Here is a 26,119-nt window from a genome sequence, read left to right on the forward strand (position 1 = left end):
TTTATTTGTATAAATTCACTCATGTCACATGTTTACACCTGTGCACAGAAGAAGTGAAAAGGTATTTGTTGCAGCATTAAGAAAGTAAACAACTGAAAAAAATACTCATAAATAGGACATTCTGCTAAATAAATGTAGAACTGTATACAGCACTACACAGTTGTTAGAATCGTGTGGCTTTATATCTAATCATAGGAAATGGCCTCCAAGATACATTGTTTAGCAGGAACATATAATAATATATAAATATATATAATATATAATAATAAATGTATGTATATATTTACAGAGAATACTTCTATAGGGATATGCAAGAAACTAGAAAGAAACAATCGCCTTTTGAGATATGTATTACTTTTTCATTTTAAAAACCAGTATTTTGGGGGCACCTGAGTAACTCAGACAAACATCCAACATCACCTCAAATCATGATCTCACCGTTTGTGAGTTCAAGCCCCGCGTCAGGCTCTGCACTGCCATTACAGACCCTGCTTCAGATCTTCTGTCTCCCTGTCTCTCTGCCCCTCCCCAGCTCTCTCTCGCCTTCTGTCTCTCCATCTCTCTGTCAAAAATAAATGTTTTTTAAAAAACAAAAATAAATAAAAACCAGTATTTTTAAGTTCTGTTTCATTTTATTTGATTTTACAGCCCAAATGTATTGTGACCTATGTTTTTCCCGGAAGACAGACAAGTCTCTGCAAATGAGTCCATTGTTCTTGCCCAAAAGCAGAAAAATGTTGAGAGTCCTGAAAATAATTGATCTGGTTTACCCTGACTGCTTTAAGTGAACCCACAAAGAATAATGCTGCCCAAATAATACGTACTTCTATTGTCTTTTTGTACCTAACTGATCAAAGCTCAGTTCTGAACCCTGACTATGTGAATATGTCCACGTCATGGGTTCATTTGTTGACCTTGGATCTATGACCCGCCTTAAAAAGTTATATCTTTAGAAGTGTACTGGCATTTTTATGTATGTTAGAGTCTTTGGGGGTTTTCTGCATTATTTCATGGGGCATGTCCTGATGCACTTGAAAAGGCAGGTTCCCACGTTTGAGCCCTACTATAGATTCCTGTTGAATGGGACCATCAAGAATTTAGTTGTGAGCGAGAGGTTGTCGTAACTTGAGGGCCCAATATTGTTTTACTTCATTTGATTGTAGGTTCAACCCCAACCAGATATACTGAGGATATTCTAGAGTGAGTCATACCTCCCTCCAGAAGCACTTTCTGATGGGTTCCCGAAGAGCTCCCCCGGTGGTACCACGCGGTAACCATCATGGGGCGATTCCGTCTGCTCTGGGTTACGTTAACTTACATTTATTGTTTGTTTCCAATAGAATATGCAAAATTTGTATCCTACTCTTGATTTTTCTCTCTTAAAGTTATTCCTTTTATGGAAATCATCCTTTGCAGTAAATATTTTCTGTCATATCAAAAAGTTAGCCCTAGGGCACCTGGCTGGCTCTGTCAGTTAAGCATCAGACTCTTGGTTTCAACTCAGGTCATGATCTCAGTTTTGTAAGTTCGAGCCCCTTGTCGGGCTCTGTGCTGACAGTGCAGGGCCTGCTTGGGATTCTCCTTCTATCTCTCTCTCTGCCCCTCTCCCACTCACACTGTCTTTGTCTCTCTTTAAATAAATAAGTAAACTTTCAAAAAAGATTTTTTTAAGGTAGCCTTATGTTGGTGCGCCTGACTGGCTCATTCGGTAAAGCATGTGACTCTTGCTCTTGGGGTACTGAGTTTCCAGCTTTACATTGGCCATAGAGCCTACTTAAAAAAATAATTTACAAAACCCAAAATGCTGGCACTCTGTCAAGTTGGCTTACCATTTCTCTTTGGACAAGACCTGAGCTTATGAAATTGGCTTTGAACTGCTTTGTCTTTGCTGACTAAAATAAAGGAGAATTATGTCCTTTGTAACTGAAATCTTTTAATAAGATTTTCTATTCATCTATTGGATGGTAGGTAAAGAGTTACTACCTTGATTTCTGTGCCTGTAAAAGAATATCATTCCTGGGACACCCGGGTGGCTCAGTCAGTTTAGCACCCAACTTTGGCTCAGGTCGTGATCACTTGGTTTGTGGGTTCAAGCCCCACATCTGGCTGGCTGCTGTCATCATGGAGCCTGCTTTGGATCTTCTGGTCACTGCCCTCCCTGCCCTTCCCCCCCCCCCATGCTTTCTCTCAAAAATTAAAAAAAAATTTTTTTAAAGATTTAAAAAACAAACAAAAAATAAAAAATAAAAAAATAAAAAACAAACAAATAAATAAGATAGTATTCCTGTTATTCAGTTATCTCTCCTGGTGTCAAAACTTCCTCCAAGCTATTTCCATTATGGTTTTATCCATAATTAGCTCACCTCCAGCCTTCACCAGGTTTCCTCCACCCTGTGCTCATGTCCTAGTGCTCTTACCAGCACTCTCAAATTCCTCAAATGTTGGTCTTTCTGTCACATCATACTTTCCAACTGCCAGTTAGCACTAAAACCTCTCACTGCCCTTCCCAAAGCAAGAGAAACGTGTACATGCACGCGTTTACATGTTTGTATCTCTGCACATACACACACAGATCGTTTCACAACCTTATTCCCTGAAACTTCAACACTTTCAGGACAAAGTCTTTGTCTTCCTGAGTTACGTTCTCCAGCCATGTACAATACAGTTTCCTCTCTCAATATCAAATGACTATGAACTGAACCTACTTTCTCTAAGTTACCAAGACCCCTTAACCAAGTCTAATGACCTGTATCTCAGTCTGCAGCTTTAACCAACAGGGCCACCCAGGCTCCCCATATCCAGTTCTTTATTGAGAGAACCCTCCTTTAGGATCTTGTGTCACTGCACCCTGCTAGTCATTCTCCTACCTCCCCACTTCATCCTTTCTAAGAACTTTCATTGGTTTCCTATCAACCTTCCATTTCCTAGAATTGAAATTCTTGCTTCCCCCTCCGCCCTCCCACCTGTGTCTTCTCTCGGTGAACTCATCGCTCACCACGCCTGCCATTATTTTCTTTGGATGATCTGTGAATCTGTATCTCCAGACCCTCGTGTGTCTCCTGTGATCTCCATATTTTCATTTGTGGATATTTGACTGTTTCACATAAATGAGGCCAAATCTTTCATCTTTTGACCCCAGGATTTATATCTATACTTATTTTTATAGCATTACTCAGGCTCAGTACTTTGAAATTCTCTCCAATTCCACTTTGTCCCTGATCTCCAAAACAATTAATCACCAGTGCCTGCCAACTCGACTCAATAGAGCCTGGTAGTTTATAACTCCATTTGTTCTGTGCCTCTGGGAAAAGTAAACAAAACAAAAGTGCTAGTATCCATATGACGGTGCATAATGGACCAAGAGTGCTTAACTCCTGGCATCTTTACAAACAGTCCTGTTTGCCCATATTCATTTTCATAGTTTACTTTAGTCATTTTTATAATCACTGTTTCCTGAAGAGACAATTACAGTTTTATATATAAGGTTATAATGCATTTCCTCCATAGAAGATTAATCTTAAGTGATATTCTATAAAAATTAACAGGAACATGCTCGAATTTAGGAGCATGTTACATATTCCAGGGAGTAAAATGAATATGACATTTAAAAATTCTTGGTTATACTTGAGTAAGTCTAATTTATACCAAAGAAATCTATAACATCAGCTGGGGGGCAGTTCTGCTTACCTTGAGGGCAGGATGACAGATTATAATTGCTTTATTAAGTACAACATTCGGAATTCCCGTAAAGCTGTAAGGGCTTGTTGTGCACTAGAGATTTTGTTATTTAGCGTATAATTGATTGTAATGTATACTGTCTGCCCTTGAGTAACTCCCATTTTCCACTTCAGAGAGATTTTCATTTCGGCATCAAATAATATGATTACTGCGTTTGTAAAGTTTCTGAAGCATTTGAAATTCTTTCGGTTGCAAAATGATTCACAGTTGAAATAAGATATAAATTAAAAGGGCACATTGCGTTCCATCCCATATGTGTCGTTTTAAAATCATGTGCGGTCTCGGGACGGGGTGGCCGAGTGGTTAAGGCGATGGGCTGCGCCAGTCACGTGTGGTCTGTCGAACGACTCATCTTTGTGGACGGTTGCCCCGTAGTTGGCATTAATCAGAGGGAGCAAGTCAAGTACCTGAATGCCTAAGGAATTAGCAACCCCATGAACTCTTTTGGTTTCTGCTAATTGTTAGTCTTTGCCGTTACTTGACCTTCTCTGCCTTCACGATTTAGCAAAAAGTTCTGAACACCAACTGAAATCCCTATCATTTACTCTAAAACAAATAACCCCAGAAACATTTGACAGAGTTTTGCTACAAGTTCTTGCTTCATTTTGCCCGTTGGTACACACTTGTGACTCTCTTCCCTAGTTTTCATATTTTTCTCTGTTAACCTCCTACCTCTCCCCCCAGTCGAAGGTTCAAGTCTTGGGACACAGAAACACTTCCTCCTTAAGCCAAGATAATGCTTCACTTCCTCTATCATAAATTGGTCTTGAAGAGAAAATCTTGTTCGGTTCCTTAGTTGAGCAACTGAGAATTTCCACTTTACTGATGTTTGGTTACCTGTTCTTTGCAGCTCACACAAATGAGTATTTGTGTGAACTCTGCTTTCGCCTCTTAATAATTTATTTCTGTTAGCACCAAGAGGCCAAAGATTCAACCACACTTGTGAGGAATTTCAATTTATATGCATCAGTTTTAATCCTCAACCCACGTGCATCTCATTATTCTTTCTTTTGTCTACTTTTCAGACTTTCCCTTAATGTTTATTTATTTTTGTGAGTGAGAGAGAGAGACAGAGTGTGAGCATGGGAGGGACAGAGGGGCAGACACAGAATTTGAAGCAGGCTCCAGGCTCTGTGACAGCAGAGAGCCTGACACGGGGTTTGAACTCGGGAACTCCAAGATCTGACCTGAGCCAAAGGGGACGCTTAACCACCTGAGCCACCCAGGTGCCCCTACCTTTCAGAATTGTATAAAAGAAGGAAAGAAAGGAGAACGTTGAATCTGTTAGTTTTCCTTCCTACTCATGCCTCCCTAAAGGAGTGAATTAGAAGCAAAGGATATGTTAAACCAAGAAGTAAAAATTGGCTTTGGAGATAAGATATGGATTCTATTCTCTTCAGCATCCTTGTCTCTGCATTTTAGGATAATCTGAACTATAATACAAAGAATGAGCCTAGTAAAAGTTCAAATCCAAGTGCACCTTTCCCTCCCAGCCTGACTGAGGACAGTGGCTCTGGAGGGCAAAGGTCCCAAACAATTTAAATAATTCCCTACACCCAGGCTTCTAATGTCAATTTTAGTTTCTGCTCCAAAGCAGTTAGAAAGTCATAGATTCCTTCATGAAAGCCAACTGAACAGCTCTTAGACGTTGGCTCAAAGGTCAAACGGCCTAGCAAAATTCAACCCGCCTAACGTTTCTGAGCTCTGATCCCACCAGATTGTGCAATCTGGGCAGATATCTGAAACAGGGGGGCTATGCACCCTGAAACCACATAGAAATTTCTAACACCCCAGATAAAGTTCCAGATTTTTAAAAATAGGCATTCTCTGGAATGCATGTTCTTAGTTTTTTTTTCCCCCCTCTTGATTCTATTTTTATCATGCTATTGTACTGACTCATGTTTATAGAGGTAGCCAGGAACACATGAGGCCTATGGAGGAGAAACTAGAACTTCAGTCCAAAAACATTTCACAAAGCAACAGGGAAGTGAAAATAGTGCCATGAGCCCTTAGGTCTCCGGATTTTTTCCCTTCATGGAGAGCCTTGTCGGGTAGAAATTTTCCATGTCTGACTCCTGCTAGCCACATCCAACCCTCCTTTGGTTCTTGTCCCTGTAGGGTAAAATTCAAGCCGTGCATATGTCGGATTATGGGTTTAAGAGCTAGCTCTGTTTAAGCAACTACTATTTACAGATAACCATTTACAACAACAAAGTAACTTCTATTCTTTGTAAATCTTTCCCTGTTGCTCTTTAACTCCCAGGGATGAAAAGAAAAATGTTGGAGTCTAACAACAACAATAAAACCTTTCAAGTTAAGTTTTAAACCTGTAAGTCCCTCGGCATTCACATTTAGCACAAGTTAATTCTCTGGTTTGAAGTTCAGATAAAAAAAAAAAAAGAAATGCTTTCAATCAGCTCTCTTGGATGACCTATGGGGATGTGGATGATGATCCTGCCTCTCTTTTGGGAGCTCCTTATCAGAAGTTCCTATCAAATAATGAGACTAGATGAGCATCTAATCCAGGAGATATGAGCGCTTAATTGCCCAGATATCATGTTAAATCAGTTTACAGAACTCTTGGCTTTGTTTTAAAGTCTTTTAAAGAAGTATTTCTCAAATTTTACCATGCATACACATCACCTGGGAATCTTCTTAAAATCCATATGCAGTAGATCTGGAATGGGGCCTGACAGGGTCTATTTCTAGTAATCTCACGGGGCATGGCGACGCTGTTCATTGGCCCAGGAGTGCGCTTCGGGTAGCCAGGTTTTAAGGAAATTGTATTTTGCATCTTAACATGAGGCTTTATTTCTAGAAAAACTTTTTATTTGGAGCATGGCTACTGTGTGTGCAAAGCTAATAAGAAAGATTGAATTATGTATTTGAATGCTCAAAATAACTGTCAGGTAAATATGAGTTTTTTTCATAAGGAAAGGTTGGCCTTCAGAGAAGTTAATTCTTTTGCCCAAGGTCATCCAGTTAATAGGTACCAGGGATTTGAGCTCCGTCTTTTTTGACTCCAAAGCCGGAGGACTATTCTCTAAGTCATATAAAGAAGGTCTTGTACAGAGCACTTTGCGAGAGAGATAAGGAAGCATTTCTACCCTTTGGAGTCAACATTATAATGGCAGAAATTGGACATACACATAAAAAAGATAACAGTTTTTAAGTGTTGTATAGATATCAAACAAGAATATACTATTGAGTTTAATAGTAAGTTGAAACGGAGAAATTTAATCAACATATTTCTATAAAATTACTTTGGATTAACTGTCCTCAATCTCTTGTGTTAAACTACAGATATATTGGCAGTAGAATTCAAAATCTAGCACTAGCATGTACACTTATCAGATAAAAAGCATGTGTCAAAAGTTTAGAAAAGAAGCTCTTGGTCATGGAGAGGTAGAGGAATTAAGAATATCTTCAAAGAAGACAGATAGGGTTACCTAGGTGGCTCATTCGGTTAAGTCTCCAACTTCGGCTCAGGTCATGAGCTCACAATTTGTGAGTTCGAGCCCTGCATTGGACTCTCTGCTGTCAGCACAAGGCCAGCTTCAGATCCTCTGTTCCACACTCTCTCTGCCCCTCCCCTGCTTGTACGGTCTCTTTCTCTCTCTCAAAAATAAAATAAACATTCAAAAAATTAACAAGACACATAGGTATTGGATAAAAGCTGATGATAGGGAACACATATAGGGACAGGGTATGAACAAAAGTGTATCAACAGTGATTTAGTGTGGAGATTGAATGGACTTATTTGACTAGAGCAGAGAATTGATCGTTTAAAGACTGTATCAGTTATCAACTGCTGCATAACAAACCATACCAAAACCTTGAGATTTAAAAACACCGCTATTGATTTAGTTCCTACTTCTGTAGGAGGCTTCTTCTGGTCTGGGCCAGCCTGGTCTCAGCTGGGACGCTCATGTGTTGGTAGTCAGTCAGAGAATCAGATGGTGGCCCCAAGTAGCCTTGCTAACGTGTGTAGTCGTTGGCTAGGGCATTGACTACAAATGAGCCCTTGACTGTCGTCATCAACAAGCTAGACAAGTGAAAGGAGCGCCAAAGTACAGGCCCCAGTGAACCAGTGTTTTTTTAAGCTTTTTCTTGTGGCACATTTGCTAACATCCCATTCCTCAAAGCAAATCACACAGCCAACCCATATTCAAAAGGTTCTACCTTGTGGAGCCTGGGTGCCTCACTCACTTAAGCATCCAACTTCAGCTCTGGTCATGATCTGACTGCTCAGGAGTTCGAGCCCTACGTCAGGCTCTGTGCTGACAGCTCAGTGCCTGGAGCCTGCTTCAGATCTGTGTCTCCTTCTCTCTCTGACCATCTCTCGCTCATACTGTGTCTCTCTCTTTCTCTCAAAAAATAAACATTAGGGGCACCTGGGTGGCTCAGTCAGTTAAGCGATTGGCTTTGGCTCAGGTCATGATCTCACAGTTCATGGGTTCGAGCCCCGCATCGGGCTCTGTGCTGACAGCTAGCTCAGAACCCGGAGCCTGCTTCAGATTCTGTATCTCCCTGTCTCTCTGACCCTCCCCTGCTCATACTGTCTCTCTCTGTCTCTCAAAAATAAATAAAAAACATTAAAAAATATTTTTAAACATTAAAAGATTATTTTTTAAGTTCTATCTCTTGATGGAAGAGAATTGTTAGCATTCCAACCACTGCCACTTGTACATAATAGTGAACAGGAAGTTGGACCAATTCAGGGGGTTGAGGTTCAGGATGACGGAGGAATCTCCAAGGTCCCTGGAAGGGCTCCTGTTATATGATTATGTACGCATTTAAAAAAAAAAGTCTATAAACTACTCGTGGTTAAAAATATGTAATAGTAGAGAGCTAAAAAGGGAAAACCCTCATTTCCACTTCCCAGAGGAAAATCTTGTTTTCAGGTTGATGGTTATCTTTTCTGATAGTCCTGTTTTTCTTATAGGTTTCTTATAGGTTGCTTCATTAAACACCAGTTACATGAAAGAAATGCTCTGTATAGGCTTACTGATACTTTGTTCCTTTTTAGCATTGAGCTCTAGACAAGTGATCATGACTCTCATTGAACATTTGTGATGAGAGCCAGACATTAGCCATTTAGCACATGAAAACTACTAAGGCTCAATTTCTACCTCCGCTCACTCTCACTCATACTTGAGTGATTTCTAGTCTGCAGGGCCAGCAAAAAGAATGACTGTGGCACTGCAGACAGGAAATTACTATTTAACACTGGCAGTGCCGACTTCCTGTTTCACCCAAAGATGAAAAGTAGGAATTTGAGGGCGTATTCTCTTGTGGCAAGTTTCACTTCTCCACAGTGATTCCCATAAGGCACTCTCCAGTCTGTTCTTCAAGGTAATCCATCCATTTGTACCCCTCCTAGGATCTGTGGGCCTGCTTATAATGCAGGAGGAAATGAAATTATTGTATTGACAAAGCTTTTATCCTAGGTACAAGACCATCAAATCAAGAAAAACTGGTTCCAGCGGCGCCTGGGTGGCTCCGTCGGTTAAGCATTCGACTTTGGCTCAGGTCATGATCTCGCAGTTTGTGGGTTCGAGCCCTGTGTCGGGCTCTGTGCGGACAGCTAGCTCAGAGCCTGGAGCCTGCTTCGGATTCTGCGTCTCCCTCTCTCCCTGACCCTCCCCTGCTCACGCTGGCTCTCTCTGTCTCTCAAAAATAAATTAAAAAAAAACATAAAAAAATTAAAAAAAAAATAAAGAAAAAGTGGTTCTGGCCTGTCCCCTGACACAGGCCCCTCCAGAACCTTGGGCTGAAAAGTCAGCTCTGCGTGCAGAATCCACTCATCCAACCCAACCCGAATTTGGAAAGTACTTCCCATACCACTGTGTGAAACTTAAGTGACCTGGGGGAAAAGTCCCTCCCTACAAATACTCACCTGCTCTGTCTTTATTCCTTGACATTCTGAAGTCGTTTCTGCATGCCACAGCTCACATGAGAAGGTGATTTCCCAGGGGGAGTTTTAAGGTGTGCGCTCCAAACTTTGTGGGTTGAACGTAGTCAGGTAATGCCTTTGTTCACAACTAACGCCCTAGCAAGCCTGCCATCAAAAACGAGGGTGTTATATGAAGTGATGAATCACTGGGTTCTACTCCTGAAACCAATACTGTGCTGTACGTTAACTCGCTTGAATTTAAATAAATAGGGGCGCCTGGGTGACTTAGTCGGTTAAACATCCGGCTCTTGATCTCAGCTCAGGTCGTGATCTCATAGTTCGTGAGCCTTGGTGGGCTCTCTGCCAACAATGAGGAGCCTGCTTGGGATTCTCTCTCTCCCTCTCTCTCTCTCTGCCCCTCCATCAAAAAGATAAATAAACTTTAAATAAGTAAATACATATATACATACATACATAAAAGATTTTTCAAAACGAATGAGGAGATTAGGGAGAGAATACTAAGGTGTTTCCCAAATTGTCTCATTTTAAGTCACCTGAGATGCTTAGAAAACGGGCAGATTTCCGAGCCGCTTCCCCCAGAGATACGATTCATTAAATCCAGGAACGGACCTGGCGCTACTACATTTAACAACAGTCTCAGATGATTTTTATGATTGGACAAGTTTGGAGAACACTACACGGGGGCAACAGTTTTCAACCCTACCTGGTTGTACATTAGCGTCACTTGGAGGGTTTCAAAACAAACCTATTTATTAATGCCCAGGCTCCAAACCCAGAGACGCTGATTTAATTTATATAGGGGGCGGGGGCAGCCACCAGTGTTTCTGAAAAGTTCCTCAGGCGATTCTGAACACTTCTTTTTAATTTTTAAATGTCTTTATTTTTATTTTGAGAGAGACAGAGAGACAGAGAGTGGGCAGGGGCAGGGTAGAGAGAGAGGGAGACACAGAATCCAAAGCCGGCTCTAGATTTGAGCTGTCAGCACAGAGCCCCACACCAGGCTTGAACCCACGGACTGTGAGATCATGACCTAAGCTGAAGTCGGACACTTAACCGACTGAGCCACTCAGGTGCCCCGTTTTCTGAACACTTTTGAATGTTCAGAAATAATGGTCCAAAGCAGTAGCTTCAAATGCTTTGGTGTCAGGACTCTTGATAGACCTCAAAATGAGTGAGGATGCCAAAGAGATTTTGTTTAGGTGAGTTATTTTGACGTTTGTCATAATAGAAATTAAAATGAAGATAATTCTTTTTTTAAGTGTATTTTTTTATTTTGAGAGAGAGAGAGCCAGGGGGGAGGGGGAGAGAGAGGGGAAGAGAGAGACTACCAAGCAGGCTGGGTGCGGTCAGTGCAGAGCCCGTCACGGTGCTTGAGCCCATAAACTGCCAAGATCGTGACCTGAGCCAATGTCAAGAATCAAACACTTAACCAACTGAGCCACCCAGGTGCCCCAGTAAGAAAAATTCTTAATATGTATTTATTTAAGAATCACAATAATAACAAAAGAATCATAATAATAGACTCATTAATATAAATAACATGACTTAAAGAAAAATACTTTTCTAAAAGCACTGAGAGTAGAATTATCTTCCATTTTTATAAATTTCATTAACGTTGGCTTATAGAGGACAGCCAGGTTCTGCATTTAATCAACTGGACGATGTTATTTGGGTTACAGACTTCAACTTGGGGGCACTTGGCTGGCTCAGTTGGTGGAGCATGCAACTCTTGATCTCAGAGTTGTAAGTTCAACCTCCACATTGGGTGCAGAGATTACTTAAAAATAAAATCTTTTAAAAAATTACATTAAAAAAAACTTCAACTTGAAGTATATGAAGAAAATCCAACATCTCAGAAACAATTCGTTAAAAAGGGAAGGGTGTTTTAATAGACTTTTCAGATCATTGTGGATGTGCTTCTTTGACATAACACCGAAATTCATCAAGTGATAACTTCTGGAAGGTTTTTTGAATGTGAAGTCTGAAACCACATCAATGAATTTGTTGTGCTCTGTTCCATTAAAATCCATTGGTCTATCTTATACTTGAGTGTATCTTTGACTCACGTGTGACTTTGTAATGTTGGTCATTTGAAAAATTACTGGTTCCCTGAGTTGTTTGGGTCTTGCCAACGCTGGCACGTTTCACATTGGATAACATCAAAAAATCACATAATCATCATGATCAAGCTCATCAGCAAATCTTTAAGTACTGAAAAGTTATCAAGATAATAACGGTGGATCAAGTTTTCTAAAATTCTCATTTTCATTCGAAAATTTGGCAACATATACTCTCAGTTGTTTTCCTTGAAGTGACAGACCCTATTCATTCTCAAGAAAATTTCCGCCCAGATTCCAAGTCCGAATAGCCATTGTTTGTCCATTGTTCTTTCATCAAGTGAAAGTGGTGTTTATGAGAAAAGCTGCTAGATCAGCTTACAACTCACTCACACCCTTTCCTCAAAGCAACAGTTCTACTTCAGGACACAGCCAGAGTGCTTTATCTGTATTTCACATTTTATGACAGACAGTTTTTTTAAATGTATTCAAGGGTCGGGATTAATACAATTAATATTTTGTGCTGCTTCATCAAGGACATTCTTTTATTAGACACCTTTTTTTCTTTACTGTGACTGTGGGGTGGTGAAGACTAAAATGATGACTAATAGCACGGGGTGCCCCTGCCTTGAGGGGTGCCAAGGAGCCAGGTTTTTTTATTGCTTTTGCACATTCAATGCAAATGTCAATACAGTGAAAAGGGCAGATAGCATCTTAGTACTATTATAAAAATGGTTTTGTCCTCTTGGGCTTTTGGGGACCATACTTTGAGAACTGCTGACCTGAAAGACCAGAGAACAGTGTTAGTGGGTGAGTTGGGTAGAGCGAGTTGAGCATTCATTTACGTGTCTGTTGCTGAGCCTAGAATATCTACCACACGTGGTTATTATTTTATTTAAGCCTCACAGAACATTCATGAAGTAGATACCATTATTCCCATTTTGCACATAAGGGCATGAAAGCTCAAAAAGGCGAAATAATTTTCTAGATGAGGTGAGGATCAGGATTTAAAAACAACATCTAGATCTTTGTGATTTTAAGCTTGTCCTCTTGCCGCTACCCCAAGTCATTTTCCATATATTGAACTGTTTGGGGTTTGAATGACAGGTACAAGACTTAATGAGTGCTTACTATGTTCTAAAAACTATTCTTATTCTTATAACTTTACAGGTATTTGCTCATTTCATCCTCCCTGAAATAGGGCCCTGCTTAACCCTATTTTAAACATGAGGAAACAGAGGCACAGAGAGGTTTCCAGGGACACAGAGCTAATGACTCTGGAGCTGGGATTTTAACCCAAGAAGATTGACTTCACAACCATTTTCCTAAAACACCTCCTAACTTAAAACGCTGAGAAACTTAAAATTATATATATGAAACAACTTAAGTACATGAAACAAATACTCTTGCCTCTTTGCATATAAAATATCATGTGATCAAAAGATCTTTGTGTATATGTTTCATTTCCTCAAGGCGATGCAAAAACCTGTATGGAAAAACCTGAAGCTTGTGGAAATTTAGGCAAGAAGTTTATTCACATATATCACTAAGAATAGGGTCCTAAAAGGAGCCTGGTTCAGTTTACATTTCAGATTTTCAAGATCAGGATGTGGTGACTAAGTCTGCAGATGGGAAAATGATGTGGTCTCTGTCATACTGAGCATATGACAGACACCCGTTGAGGAGCACACCTGTTCCTGGAGAAGACCGAGGCACTGGAACACTCGTGGGTGTAACAATAGAACCATTTCCTTTACCATTTGCCCCTTCAAGAATTAGTTGTCTTGGGGTTTATTTCCTCTTTCTAAAAATAATGGCAGTATTCCACTAAATTGTTACCCATTCCACCAAAATGGGTTTGTATGTTGACTTCCAAGGCAAGAACTCTTTTGCCTAAGTGGAACTCCACTTCTCCAGCCAATGAGAGACTCTTTATCTAGTAAGAAAAGTTAGTCATTTTTGTCAATGAAGAAGCATGAAAATGCCAACTGGCTGCCCCCCACTTGGTCCTTCTGCCCCTGTGTGCTCAAGAGCATGCCCCTGTCTGGAACAGGTCTTCTGCCAACCTTCTTGCCTTCCCAGGTCAAAGCAGGGTAGAGGGTCTCCGAAAGAAAGGGTTTTAGGGGCAGAAACCCCTACATGAGCGGGCAGCATCTACCAACAAGAAATAAGTGAAGAGAAAATCCCGGTCTGGAATTAGGGAAAAACAACTTTTCAGCTGCTGTTCCTTCTCCGTCTCCTTCCACAGGCCGTCTTCCCTGTGAGGTTATCAGTCTCTGCTTTTCACCAGAAGAAACTCCCCAGTGACATGGATGAGAAAGGAAGAGATGAGCAACCTGTCCTCGCCACAGGAGTTTTTCTTCCCACAGGCTCATCACCTCCCTCCTGCTCAAGGCAGCCCCTCAGCTCCAAACCCAGTATGGGGTTCTCCCTCCTAAAGCTTTTGCACTTGCCATTAGACTCTTCACTCCCCAGCCTAGAATTCCAGTCCCTGCCCGGATGGACTCCACCTGGAGCTTGGAACTGGAAGGATCTACTCTTCCATTTAGAGCTGCCTCAAGGGTCAGAAACCTTTGAAGTTATTTAGCCTAGAAGTACTGCTACACCTAGTGGTTCTGAGCTGTAGTTCTTCTCGCGAGACTCCGCCTCCATTCTGCTGAAATCAGCTGTTCTTTGCTAGCCTGGGAACGTAACCACATTTTTATCTCTTCATTTATTATTTCTCCTTAATGCTACTCAGTATATTTTTTTGACCACAGAGCTTGTCTTAAGAACTGTTTTACGCATTGTACAAAACAAAGCCCCAACTTTCATAAAGGAGACCAACTTTTTGATCCAACTGGAGGTGTGTCCCTGGGGGTAAGCAGAAATCCTTGCCCCAGTCCAAGAATTTTAACACAAAGGATAGCCTGGGCCCCTTGGAAGGTTGGCCGAAGACCTGTTCTCTTAAAAAAAATTAATGGAACAGTCATTAATTCTCCAGGATTTGTCACCTCTAGGCAAAAAATAAAAAATAAAAAAAATAAAAATAAAAAATAAAAAAACAAAAACCAGAATCTATGAAAAGTGAGAGCCCTAGCACTGTGCTAGGAAGTGTACTGATTGAGAGTCCCGGATCCCTGGGAGAACAGGAAAAGAGTCTCAGGGGAGGAGACATTGACTTCCTCCTGGCACCTGTCCCAGCCATGGTAAAGAAGTCGCTTCAAGCAGGGCCTCACCAAAACAGGCCCAGACTGGCCTTAAGAGTCCCTTCCCATCCCGGCAGCCCCGATTGGGAAAAGAGGATCACAAGAGGTCCAAGAACTACCTTCAGGCAGCAAATGGAAGAGACAGGCCATGAGGCTGTGCTGTGAAGCATGAATTGGGGGCTGCCGCTAGGTAGGAATTTGCTTTTCCATATGCCAAATAGAACAAAACCACAGATTCCTCGGAGTCTCGGTAGCTCTTGCTCGTTCTTTTCCCTAAATTTCTCTTTCCTTTCCAATCTCTAGTCACTGACTGTGGCCGCTCCAATTCTTCCCAGCTAGGAAGAAACAACTGGCTCCCCACCCTTCCCCAGACTCTGGCCAGTTCTCAGCACCCACTCCATAGTTTGCATTCTTTGCCTGGTCCCTGTTCTCTGTGCCTCTTGGTAGGAGCAGTTCTCAGTCAGCGGGCATTAGCTTCTCTTCATTTGTTTGTCTTATTCTTACTAAAAGAGAGGTATCTTTAGCTGTATTAGTTCTTGCCACCTAGCCAAAACATTGAAAATTTCAGTGAGCTGAAATGTAGTAGATCTGCAAGATCCATTCCAAGTTATACAGACAAGATGTTGTGTAAGGTTTGTGGTGTGCTACAATTTATAGGAGAGATATATAAATATATATTGTATATTATTATATATATTATCTCTGAGAGGATATGGAAGAGCTATATACCCTTTGGTGACTTTTGAAACTCGTATTATGCATATGTATTACCTTTTTTTTACAAACGGGAGTAAATCTCTTAAAAAGTTATAGGGTGTGAGGAAAGTTATTTTCCACTCAGTTATGTTATAAGCAAAATTACTAAGAAAAAGTTTTATCTGCATAAGAGTAGGCATCAAAATTTAACAGTGATTATCTTTAAAAGATGCTACTTCGGAAAAAATATTCTTCCCCTCCCTTTTTGCTTATTCGAGGTTTCTATGTTCTATTTATTAAAAGTAATAAAGTGGAAAATAAAATGAGCATAAATGGCCAAGGAGTAAATCGAAATCTTTGCTTAATTTTGCTGTAAAACTACAACTGCTCTAAAAAATAAAGTCTTAAAAAATGACTCGAATATGGCCATACATAAAAGACAAAATTATAGAAATTCAGGGAATAGGAAAAAAGGCAGGATTTACAGAAATGTATCGGATACAGCCTCATATGTATCTAGCTGCCCGGTTTAAAGCTTGAACTATTTTCTATTATTTATCCCCTTAATGTACCAATTGAGAGCCTCATCTGTTATGATAAACATACGCCCACCAGGACCAACTTTGTGTCTGTCTAGACACCATCAACCCTCTGAGATGCAAGACCTGTGACATTTCAGGACCCCTAGGACATCGCTGATGCCTAGCATACAAATACCTTCAGCCACGTGCCCAGATTGGGACAAGTTCTGGATTCGAGAATGTACCTGATCAAAGCACCATCTCCAGGAAGTCAAGGAATGCAGCCCACCCGCGTCTTAGTGTTCTGAAGTAACACGTCACACCCAGAACCAGGGTAACACTTCCTTCCGGTTTGTACTCGCCCTCAGCCGTGGCCTTGGCATTTATCTTCCACATGCTGTCTTGTCTTCTAATCATTCCTTCTTTTTTTTTATTTTTTAACATTTATTTATTTATTTATTTTAATTTTTTTAATGTTTTTTATTTATTTTTGAGAGACAGAGAGCGACAGCATGAGCACGGGAGGGTCAGAGAGAGAGGGAGATACAGAATCTGAAGCAGGCTCCAGGCTCTGAGCTAGCTGTCAGCACAGAGACTGACGCGGGGCTCGAACCCACAACCGTGAGATCATGACCTGAGCTGAAGTCAGACACTCAACTGACTGAGGCACCCGGGTGCCCCAACATTTATTTATTTTTGATAGACAGAGAAACAGAGCATGAGTAGGGCAGGGGCAGAGAGAGATCAAGAAAGAGAATCCGAAGCAGGATCCAGGCTCTGAACTGTCAGCACAGAGCCTGACACAGGGGCTCCAAGTTATGAACCACAAAATTATGACCTGAGCCAAAGTCAGACACTTAACCAACTGAGCCACACAGACTCCCCTAATCATTCCTTCTTTATTCAGTGATTTAATGACTGCCATCTTAGGTATTTTCCTTTCTTAATCTTTGTGTTGGAGGCTAGGAGATAGCTCCTACCATCCAGCAGCTGCTTATGTTTGACTTCCCAGTTAGAGACTGCCAAGGTTGAGTCATAAAGAGTTTCATGTCAGAATATCATAAATACTTGAGTAGAGAAATTATTTAAAAGGTGCTACCGGAGTAATTAGTTACAGCCAAAGTCTTGAGGAAAATTTGACAAGGGAATAAACATTGGAGCTGAGTCATGAAGCAAAAAGAAGCAATTTCCAAGTAGAAATTGGTAAAATGATATTCCAAGGACAAAGAGCAGCATGGGTAAAGTTAAGGAGATGTGAAAACTGACGCACATTGAGGGAATAGCCAATAATTTACTGTATATAGAGCACAAAGACCTAGAGGTGGGGAGGGGACAAGGTGGGGGGAATGAATGGAAAGGGAACAGAGAAAAGGGCCAGGAAAGTAGGGTGGGTACCCTCACTGGGAAGGACTTAGCATGCCTGTGGGGCCATGACTCCAGCCTTCACTAGAGTTGGGGGTTGGGCTTACCTGATAAACTGGTAAGATCAGAAGGACTATTTGTACAAGGATACCTTCAGGGAATGCAAAAACAGCCTGATGCTTGCCCCAGATATGTGTTCCGTGCCTCTGGACTCATGACTTACTATTGGGAATACAGCCTGTAGACAGAAGCAGAAGCACTGGTTTTAAAAGGAAATGTGGAGGGGGGCACCTGGGTGGCTCATTTCAGTTAAGCGTCCAACTTCAGCTCAGGTCATGATCTCGAGGTTGCTGAGTTCGAGCCCCGCATTGGGCTCTGTGCTGAACAGCTCCGATCCTGGAGCCTGCTTCACATTCTGTGTCTCCCTCTCTCTCTGCCCCTCTCCCTCTCCGACTCTGTCTCTTTCTCTCAAAAATAAACATTAAAAAAAATTAGGTAAGTAAATAAATAAAATAAAAGGAAGTGTTTTATTTTAACAAGCAGGTCTTGGTCAATGTCCGGGAAATACGCATTGAGTGGGAGGGAGTGGACGTTTTCCCCACTTCTGCACGTGACGATCACCTGGCTTTGGTATATTGAGGACTCCAGAGAATGAGATGATGTGTTGGTACCTTGCGGATTTACAGCATTAAGAACCTAGGAAGAGAGTTCACTCACTGGGTGTTACCAGGGAGTGAGGGCCTCCCACACGGGGTAGGTTACAGGTACACACGTGCAGTGTCTTTGTGGGAAACAGATATTCACCAGTGTACTAAAGAGGAAGAACTTGAGATGACAAGTGATAAGCTTATGTGAGACGCCAGCCAACAGTCAAAAAATGAATAGCTGGATGGACGTTTAAGACTGTGGGAGGGACGCTCGAAGCCTTCGCTCTGCGGGAGAGGCAGAGCCAGTGCGATGTGAGGTAAGGAGACAATGGGCAGTGGAGCAGATAGAAGCCACCGCAGCCGAGCGACAGCCTGACCGCCACCAGTAAGTGAAGACGTCCCAGACCACTTTGCCTCCAGCACATCCTGGCCCGAGAAGGACAACTGCACAACTGGCACACATGGTCCTGAGAAACCACAAATGATAAACATCTGTTGTTTAAACCACTAAATGTTGAAATGATTTGTTACACAATAAGGACTAATTGCTAAAGCCCCAAGATCAGAATTGGTGGGAAAAGCTGCGTTAGGTATGGTGGACAGTTGGATCCAGGTCCCCAAATGCAAGGAGCATAAACATGAATGGCAAAGCTACTTTGGGAGGGTGTCGAGGATTTGTTTTCTGTCAACTTAGGTCAGCTGAAACTGCATTTCCCAGAACTCTCTTCCTTGCAGAGTTCCAGTCTTGCTGGGATCCTGAGACCTTCTGCTCCTCGTTCACAAGATGGCAGTAGAATAGCCTTCGTTGTCTCTTTAATCCGGAAGGTTAGAGTGGGGCTCGGGGTGCCAGTGCGGCTCACACACAGGTCACTTGTCTGCTGGATTGCCTGGTTGGCATATGGCAGCAACAAGGCCCTTAGCTCTTCCAACCTGTCACCTCTGCCTCTAGCTTCTCTGAATCTGGGCCAACTCTTTGCAAGATTGGTACCAGCTTCTCCTTTGGGACACCCCCATCATCAAGATTGGGGGCTTCAAGGCTATGAGAGACTAACAAGGATTCCAGTCTCCCTCCCTGGGTCCTCATTTAGCCTCAAAGGTTCCAGTTTGTTCTTGGTTCTCACATTTCATGTTTGTTTCCTTCCCGGCTGCCTTCCTGGGCCTTCAGGCTTCAGCATCTACAGCCTTAGAAACAATAGATGTATGTCAATTTTTTAACTGGCTCTCACATTTAGATGAGGTCAGATCCCTATAATAAATGTATAATACATACATATCGTGTATAACATACAGGTTATAGATATAATATTCAAATTATGTATCATACTCAAATTGCGTATGTGCCAAACATTCTAATAGTTCTGCTTCTCTGACTGACTAACACAGAGAGTCCAAAAACCTTGGCTAACGTCTAATGGCCACCTTCCACAACAGGCTGAAAATGCTATAGCCCTTGGGTGGAAAAAACTGAGGTAACCGTCAGTGAATGAGAAGACAGGAAATGCAGAAAACAACCAATGGCGGTGCTCTACCATCTGGGTCTCACTACTAGGGACCCGTTAGCCCAGGAGGTCTGAGCCTTTTTCCCATTCCTTAAGGGAACACTGAAGAGAGGATGATTTTTCTAGAACACTGGAGAATTTGTTCAGAGTGGGGAAGACTGCACCTTGGATATCCCATGGAACAATCGAAATGAAGTCCTTAAAAAATTTGCTGATAGAAGATATTCAACTTCACTAAAAACAAAGAAATGTAAATTGGAACTAGAAAGTGATTCCATTTTCCCTTCTACAAATGGCCAAAGATACCCATAAAAAACGTAATTACATAAACCCTCTGACCAGGCAGTTTCGTTCTTGGCTATTTATCATGGGTATCTTCACATGTGTGTGAAATGATGGGTGTATAGGGATATCCATTGTAGCATTTTTTATAATAGAAAAAATTGGATTGGAAATGACTCAAGTGTCTCCCAATATAGAAATGGATAAATTGTGCTTCATCCATAACTTATCCAATTTTCAGGTGTATCCAAAAAAATTATAGCTTTTTTGTAACTGCAAGAAATTGGAAATTACCCAAGTGTCTTCCAATAAGGAATTGGATAAATTACAGTTCATCTGTATAATGGAACATAATACATTTATTTAAAAGAATGAAGCCATTATATGTCTGTTGATATAAAACAATTTATAGGACACCTGGGTGGCTGAGTCAGTTGAGCGTCCGATTTCAGCTCAGGGCATGATCTCACGGTTCATGAGTTCAAGCCCCACATCAGGCTCTGTGCTGACCGCTAGCTCAGAGCCTGGAGACTGCTTCAGATTCTGTCTCTTTCTCTCTCTGTCCTTCTTCTGTTCATGTTCTGTCCCTCTCTGTCTCTCAAAAATAAACAAATGTAAAAAAATTTTTAATAAATAAAACAATTTTCAACATATATTGTTAAATGAAAAATAGGACTTGAATTATGTATATGCAATATACATCTCGTCCCCCCTTTCTCTGTTTTTTTTTTAATTTTAATTTCAGTATAGTTAGCATATACTGTTAGGTTAGTTTTTCTAATTTTTTTTAAATGTTTTTATTTATTTTTGAGAGACAGAGAGAGACAGTGCAAGCAGGGAAGGGTCAGAGAGAGAGGAAGACACAGAATCTGAGGCAGACTCCAGGCTCTGAGCTAGCTGTCCTCACAGAGCCCGACGCGGGGCTTGAACCCACAAACCGAGAGATCATGACCTGAGCTGAAGCCAGACCCTTAACTGACTGAGCCACTCAGACACCCCGTGTTAGGTTAGTTTCAAGTGTACAATATAGTGATTCAACAATTCCTTACATTACTCAGTGCTCATCATGATAAGTGTGCTTTTGATTCCCCAGTTCTGTTTTCACCCATCCCCTGAAACACCCCCCACTCCGGTAACCATCAGTTCTCTGTATGAAGACTCTGTTTCTTGATTTGTTTGTCTCTTTTTCCTTTGCTCATTTGTTTTGTTTCTTAAATTCCACATGTGAGTGAAACCATATGGTATTGGTCTTTCTCTGACTGACTTATTTCACTTAGCATAGTACTCTCGAGCTCCATCCATGCTGTTGAAATGGCAAGATTTCATTCTTTTTGTGGCATTATAATGTCCCAATATATATTGCTACCTCTCCTTTATCCATCCATCTCTGGACTGATACTTGGGCTCCTTCCATAATTTGGCTGTTGTAAATAATGCTACTATAAACATCAATTTGCACATATCCATTTGAATTGGTATTTTTGTATTCTTTGGGTAAATATCCAGTAGTACAATTACTGGATTTTAGGATAGTGCTATTTTTAATTTTGGGGGTAACCGCCATACTGCTTTCTGGAGTGGCTGCACCAGTTTGCATCCCCAGTAGCAGTGCAAGAGTGTTCCCATTTCTCTATATCCTCACCAATACCTATTGTTTTTGTGTTGTTGATTTTAGCCATTCTGACAGGTGTGAGGTGTTATTGCATCGTGATTTTGATTTGTATTTCCCTGATGATGAGTGATGTTAAGTATCTTTTCATGTGTCTGTTGGCCATCTGGATGTCTTGTTTGGAGAATTGTGTATTCATGTCTTCTGTCCATTTTTAAATTAGATTATTTTTTTTTAGATGGTGAATTGTATAAGTTCTCTATATATTTTGGATACTAACCCTTAATTGGATAAGTCATTTGCAAATATCTCCTATTCTTTAGATTGCCTTTTAGTTTTGTTGATTGTTTTTCTTCACTGTACAGAAGCTTTTTATTTTGATGTAGTCCCAATAGTTTATTTTTGCTTTTCTTTCCCTTGCCTCAGAACACAAATGTAGAAAAACACTGCTACAGCCAGTGTCAGAGACATTACTCATTGCCTGTGCTCTTCTCTAGGACTTTTATGGTTTCAAGTCTCACATTTGGCCCTTTAATCCACTTTGAGTTTATTTTTATGCGTGGTGTAAGAAAATGATCCAGTCTCATTCTTTTGCATGTATCTGGCCAGTTTTCCCAGCACTGTTTGTTGAGACTGTCTTATTTTGCATATTCTTTCCCACGCTGTCAAATATTAATTGGCCATAGAACTGTGGGTTTATTTCTGGGTTTTCTACTCTGTTCCATTGATCTGTGTTTCTGTTTTTGTGCAAGTGCCATACTGTTTCGATTACTACAGTTTTGAAGTATAACTTGAAGTCTGAAATTGTGATACCTCTAGCTTTGCTTTTCTTTTTCAAAATTGCTTTGACTCTTCGGGGCCTTTTGTGGTTTCACATGAATTTTAGGATTCCTTATTCTAGTTCTGTGAAAATTATTAATGGTATTTTGATAGGGATTGCATTAAATGTATAGATTGCTTTGGGTAGTGTAGATATGTTAACAATATCTGTTCTTCCAATCCATAAGCATAGACTGTGTGTGTGTGTGTGTGTGTGTGTGTGTGTGTGTGTGTGTGTTAAATGGAAGAATTCACATGAAACTGATAATTTTCATTACCATGAGAGAAAGGAATTGGGTGCCTAGGGAACAGTTTCCCCTTTTGTACCATGTGTCTCTGTTATCTATACCCTCCCACCCCAAAAAAAACCCTTAATTTTAAAACTTGTTGCTCGTTTGTTCCAAATACTGCTTTTCAGGAGGTAGCCCTTGACCTTTTTCCAATTGCAAGAATGGCCTGAACAGCAAGGGTAGCAATTACATCTGTGGTTACGAAGATGAAACCAAGATTTCCCCTGCAAAAGAGATTCCTCATAAAATATATTATGGTAGTGTTACATGTAAGGGATGAATCGCTAAATTCCACTCCTGAAACTAGTACTACACTATATGCTAATTAGCTTAAATTTAAATAAAATCTTGGAAGAAAAGATATTACAGTAATCCAGAACTCATACAGGCGAGAAAAAAAGACAAAGACCCAAGAAGATGACAAAGAGCGCTATATTCCAGAGAAGAAGAGATTTAGTATGAAGAAGGCATATCAGTTTTAGGGGGCAAGCATCGTGAGGAAGACATGACAGGAACAACGAAGGCATTTATGTGGCAGAAACCAATAGGGCTAACAGAAGAATGCTTGAAGATGGTTTGTGTTAGGGAGGGTCAGAGTCTTGATAGAGATCATCAAAACCCCATAATAAAAGGAGTTTGGGGATGCAACAAAGACAGTGAGGCAAACTCCAAATATTGATAAATATGTATATAGAATACATCATATAAAAGGATTTTTGTTTTGGTTTTTAAGTGGTCATTTATAATAAAGGGAAGTCTTTGGGATAGTCCTGAAACGTAGGCTACCATTTAGGTCAAGGACAAGTGCTACTTCTCTAGCTAGTGAACTTCTGATGCTAAGATCCAGCAATATAGGTAGAGGTGAAAAAGGTATGCATCTTGGTATACACTTTTTCATTCTTTTAGAGAGAGCGTGTGCAAGTGGGGGAGAGGGGCAGAGGGAGAGGGAGAGGGAGAGGGAGAGAGAGAGAGAGAGAGAGAGAGAGAGAGAGAGAGAGAGAGAGAGAGAGAGAATCTCAAGCAGACTCCACACTCAACACAGAGCCGAGGCAGGGCTCAATCCATGACCTTGATACACAGTTTTGACAAGACCTCCAAAACCCTTCAAAATCATGATGGTGGACATCTGGGCATGAGCACCTAGTATACCGATTCTCCATTCTATTTGATCCAACAACTGGGCATAATACCCCAGTTATGAATGAATTTTGCAAACATACATTTCATATTTTGATTGCAGTACTTGAAAGTGGAGTAATCACTCTTTACAAGCTACAGAGTCTGTTTTTTGTAGCCATTTAATAAGTTGTTTTACCTGACACTTGATAAATAACTTGTTTTCAGTGTCAAAAATAGTAGTCTCACATTGACTAAGTACTTAACCGTTTTTAAGAGGATTTTCATAAATGCCTTTGTTTTCCAAGCAACACAACTGTTTTGTTCTCAAAACACTTCTGTGATAAATGTAGGGCATTATTACCTATTTGTGCCAAATTTTAGAGATAGAATGCACCTTGCTTACGAGTCACATGGTTGGCTCACAACTGGTTTCTCCAGCATTTGATGGTCTTTAAATTTGTCATCACTCTGCAAAAACAGACTATACTAAAGTGAAATAAGTTGGAAACTAAATTAGTTGGTGTATAAGTCAGGGTTCTTCAGAGAAAAGGAATATATAGGCATAGACATAGGTATAAAGATAGAGCTCCTTTTCTTTCTGTCTCTCTAGAGACAAGGAGAGATTTTAAGAAATTTCCTTATGTGGTAGCAGGAGATAGAAAGTCCAAAATCTGCAGGGCAGACTGACAAGCTGCAAATTCCAACAAGAAGGTAATGTCTTTAGTCCAAAGGCCATCTGGAGGGGTGCCTGGGTGGCTCAGTCAGTTAAGCATCCGACTTTGGCTCAGGTCATGATCTCACAGTTTGTAGGTTTGAGCCCCACATCGGGCTCTGTGCTGACAGCTCAGAGCCTGGAGTTGGCTTCAGATTCTGTCTCCCTCTCTCTCTGCCCCTCCCCCACTCATACTCTGTTTCTCTATATCTCCCATAAGAAATAAACATAAGAAAATTTAAATTTAAAAAAAGGCCATGTGGAGGCAAAATTCCTTCCTTTGCCCTGGGCCTCAGTTTGTTCTCTTAAGGCCTTCAACTGACTGGATGAGGCCCACCTACATTATGGAGAGTAATCTACTTTACTCAAAGTCTATTTACTTAAATGTCAATCACATCTTAAAAATACCTTCAGCAACATCTACACTGATAGTTGGTCAAACAGGTGGATTTCATAGTCTGACCAAACTGACCCATAAGATTAAACACTGCTGTTGGGATTTGGAATGGCCGTACGTAACTCATATCCTAAATTAACAATGGCTTAAGCACGTTAGCTTTCAAGTTAGCAGTCAAAAGAAGCAGTCCAGAGCTGGTATAGTGACTCAACCATCATTAAGGGTCCAAGCCCAGTCCAGTTTGTTGTTCCTGTATCCTCAACACATAGCTTCTGCCTCATGTCCCATGATGCCTGCTTGAGCCTCAACTATCACATTGTCATTCAGGTTTGCAGGAAAAGGGGAAGATGGAGGAGATGAGCATCTACCTCACTTTAAAGACTGCCAGAATCCAGCTCTGGCTGGTCCAGGGTCCCCTGAAGGAGGCAGCGGCCTCGGCGAAATGGGATGAGAGAGAACCACGCAGTTTCTTTCTTGCTTGGTCACCAGCCTGGCATCATCTCTATCTCCCTGGCATCTCTCTATCTTGCCAGGTTTTGGGCCTTTATTTATAGACTTAAGTGTTAACATGACATCAAAAAGTAGAATTTTTACAAATAATTCTCAATGATAAAGATGCTTTGGGGGCGCCTGGGTGGCTCAGTCGGTTAAGTGTCCGGCTTCGGCTTAGGTCATGATCTCACGGTTCATGGGTTCGAGCCCCGTGTCAGGCTCTGTGCTGACAGCTAGCTCAGAGCCTGGAGCCTGCTTCAGATTCTGTATCTCCCTCTCTCTCTGACCCTCCCGTGCTCATGCTGTCGCTCTCTGTCTCTCAAAAACATAAATTTAAAAAATTCTTAAAAATTAAAATAAAAAGAATAGGGGCACCTGGGTGGCTCAGCCGGTTAAGCATCTGACTTCAGCTCAGGTCATGATCTCATAGTTCATAGTTTCTTGCCCCACGTCAGGCTCTGTGCTGACAGCTCAGAGCCTGGAGCCTGCTTCAGATTCTGTGTCTCCCACTCTCTCTGATCCTCCCCGGCTCGCGCTGTCTCTCTCTGTCTCTCAAAAATAAATAAAAGACATAAACAAAATTACCAAAAAAAAAGGTGCTTTGCAAAGGGCACAGAAACAGGTTTTACAGAGGCATTTTTGCAGAACTACTCTAATTACAATGAGGTAACTTACACATCATAGGATAACAGGATATTCTCAGTGAAAAGCAGATGAGTACATATTTGTTTGAACTGGTAGTAAATCTTACAACTAAGAAGATAGCAGGATGTT

The sequence above is a fragment of the Suricata suricatta genome, chromosome X, assembly GCF_006229205.1.
Source record: "Suricata suricatta isolate VVHF042 chromosome X, meerkat_22Aug2017_6uvM2_HiC, whole genome shotgun sequence".
NCBI classification, from domain to species: domain Eukaryota; kingdom Metazoa; phylum Chordata; class Mammalia; order Carnivora; family Herpestidae; genus Suricata; species Suricata suricatta.